The sequence below is a fragment of the Vicia villosa genome, unplaced genomic scaffold (assembly GCF_029867415.1).
Source record: "Vicia villosa cultivar HV-30 ecotype Madison, WI unplaced genomic scaffold, Vvil1.0 ctg.002354F_1_1, whole genome shotgun sequence".
Taxonomy (NCBI): domain Eukaryota; kingdom Viridiplantae; phylum Streptophyta; class Magnoliopsida; order Fabales; family Fabaceae; genus Vicia; species Vicia villosa.
Genome location: NW_026705905.1, coordinates 273,875 through 277,351, shown reverse-complemented (window position 1 = coordinate 277,351; position 3,477 = coordinate 273,875). Strand labels below are relative to the sequence as shown.

At 27.1% G+C, this 3,477-nt stretch overlaps 1 long non-coding RNA gene across 1 annotated transcript; it reads left to right on the top strand.

Annotated features, from left to right (window-relative positions):
- Positions 1-2,706: 2,706 nt before the first annotated feature.
- LOC131638641 (uncharacterized) lies at positions 2,707-3,116 on the top strand. The gene is made up of 2 exons (XR_009294722.1): positions 2,707-2,845; positions 2,942-3,116. It is a non-coding gene; the product is annotated as an uncharacterized LOC131638641 (long non-coding RNA).
- The last annotated feature ends 361 nt before the right edge of the window (positions 3,117-3,477 follow it).

The window sequence follows — 3,477 nt, the reverse complement described above, 5'->3', positions numbered from 1 at the left end:
TGGTCGAACCACACAACCAAACCGGATTAAACCGGATAACTCGGTTGAATAGACCTGTCATTATATAGGTATAAAACCGGTCGAACCGGATGATTCAGTCTCTAAAAAAATATAACTAGCTTTTAAATTTTTTAAAAATATCATATCATAAATTCACAATTTCATAACTTAAATTCAAATTTCAAACAACGGTATCACACATAACAAAATAGTAAAAAATTACAAAGTCTAATTGTAAACAAAGTCTAATTACAACATAATCTAATTGAATAGTTTATAACAAAATAACTCCAATGTGTACCAAATTTAATTCAAAATAGGATCCTCCTAAAAAGAAAATCAAATAAAATTCAATATGTTTATGCTATTTAAGAAAATTTATTAGCAAAGATAACAAATAGACAATAAAGTTTTTAATTTGTCACTAACGAAAAAAACTATGTGAGAATGCTATTTAAGTAATACACTACTAAATATATTAAAAAAAAGTTTAAAAGAAATGTTAAAAAAAAGTTTAAAAAAAAAAAGCAATTAAACCGCCGGTTTTCCTGGTTTTTCCGGTTTTCACCGGTTCCCACCGGTTTGATGGCATATCCGATCCGACTATTGAACCAGACCGGTTACCTGGCCGGTTCCCGGTTCGACCGTCCAGTCCGGTTTTTAAAACACTGGTTTATTATATTCATTGTTGATAGTCTCAATTTGTATAAGTTTAGGTTTGATTGGAATTTTATTTTTAAACAATCACATTATCGATTATTCTATAAAAAATGAAATTATAATTGCTAAAACCTGATTAATTGTTAAGTGCATGAAATTTTTTGTTTAAAGCTTTAAACATTGTCTATTGTATTATCCATTTTTTCATTTCAAATTATTGGTATGTGTGTTTGTGTGTGCGTGTGTATTATAACAATATTCTTCCAATAGCTAAAAGCCATTTAAATCAAAATTTTTACCATATTTGTTTTCGTTTGTGTAATCTGATTTTAAAAGTCAAAAAGAGGGGATTTATAATTGTTTATTATAATCCCCCTTCTAAACAAATTATCCCAGATTCAAACCAACAAACCAAACCTACTAAAATGATATGACTAGGAGTAAAAACTCGCCATCTTGGAAGCATGGAAAGAGAAGTCCCACCCCCAACATTTTTTATCATTGAGAAGGGACAAGGTGGAAAGGTTTATAAGCCGTGAAATATCACAACATAAACATCATAAGAAAATCATAATAACACTGGTGAACACTTTAGGAGCGATGGAAGAGCGTATCATGAAACTTAAGAAGAATATAGAACTGGATAGGAAGAACAAAAAGCTTCAAACCAATACATTTCGAGAGGACGAGGTCTTTGACAACTTTGCCATCTCGGGGCCAGGAAGTAAGATATCATCAACAAGAATACCGAAGAAAAAGAAAACACAGGAGGTTGTAATAAAACCCCCCTAAAATATGAGTTCAATAGAGAGACAATATCACAATGATTTTCACTTCTAGCTATGGAAGAGCATGAAGACAAGACAAATCCATATTATCACCTAACCTCCTTCAATACTAGAATTACAATCCAACAAGCAAATGAGACTATGAAGTGATTTATTCCTATGGTTACTTACCTTTTTAGGGAGTCCATTCGGCCATGGAAACAACTGACCAAGATGTCTGTCTCAAGGTTCTCTATGAGTTCAATACTATAGAGGAGTTACACGTGCCTTATCTGATGCAAGAAAAAAATAGAAGGAGTATTTTAGTTCCTCTATAGATAGTTTCAATGATGAGACATCCCAAATCAAGAACTCCAACCTAGAGCAGGAGGATACACAACAACTAAGAAAATAAATGAAAGAAGACTTCTCCAATTACACTACACATGTAGAAAATCCAATAATTTTTTTTGAACAGCTATGACTAAAAACTCGTTGCATAAAAGAGGACATATTGCCAATACCATCATATTTATGATCATTTTCGAGATTATTGTTAGTAGTGGAAGATACAAATTGAGAAATTAATCCAAAAAAAGTTATAAATAATATTTTACACGTAAATTCCCAAAATTTAATTAATAAAAAATAATGTATAAATAAATAAAACTTTGTAAATCCAAATATATAGGTATTTGTTTATGTGGCATAATTAGATTATTTTCTTTTATTATACTTGCACAATATAACAACTTTTGTTCAACTCATACAATTTCTACATTTAATATGTATTAACTTTTTAATAATGGTAATATTAATAACCATTTTAAGTTAAAAGATAAAACTTTTAACATTGAATTTAGAGACAAAATGAATTATATGTATTAGCTTTGATATAAAATGTTGTAAAAAACAATAATAAAAAAATAAATGTGTTGTTACTTCTAGATGTCTTCTTTACATAAATTTTTTTCATCCTTCATTACATGTATTTATATAATATATAGTATTTTCATTATTTATTATTGTTGTTTCCCCTTTTGAATATTTCCCGTATATACTACCAAACACAATGATATAAATAAAATATATATAGTTAAATTTAATAAAAAATATAATAAACTTTAATGATCATCAAGAATTTAATGAGATATCTTTATTAAATTTAAGTAATCAATTGAGTGAGCTAAAGAGATACACATGACGTATTAAATTTTGTAAATGGCTTTTTGTAATTTCTAAGTGCTAGAAACTATTTCAATAAAGTTAACAAAGCATGAAAATTTTAATTATAAAGCTATCAACATTTCTCTTAAATTGTTATTACATGTAAAGGAGGAATAATATGGTTCAAATTACCATGTTTGTTTATGTTTTGACTATTTTTCTTTCTCTATTTATTGTTGTAACCAGTAGAAGTATGTTAACTTTCACACCAATTTCAAATTTTCAAATTTATTTTATATAGAATATTATATCACCTTTTAGTAATTTTTTTTTATTTGACAATGCAGGTGGTCTTCCCTGTAAAACAGTAGCAGATTGTCCAGATGAGTTATATTTTTTTATTGAGTGCGAAAATGGTTTTTGTGTGTATTGGAGAGATTAAAGATTAAATTTATTTATAATTATTATACATATTGTTTGTCCTTTTATAATTCACTCTAAATGTGATTTATGTTTCTTTGACCTCACTTTGTAAGATAAGATCAAAAGTAGTATTATTATAATATTTTTATTCTTACCTATGTTTTTGCTCATAAAAAATATCACAACCAATAATGTCACCGCTTCATTATAATAAATTATCTTATTAAATAAACATAATATATAGTTATCCTTATCCAACTTTATCTGGGTTTGGTGAAAATAAAAAAAATCATATGCTATTTAAATTTCCAATAAACTCTGAATTTGATGAAAATTTAAAGGTATTATATACATTTTTTGTGATTGATGTATGTTATAGAAATATTTTGCAAAGGGAAAATATATTTTTCATCGAATAATAATTTAATTATGTTACAATAAAAAATAGTATTGACAAATA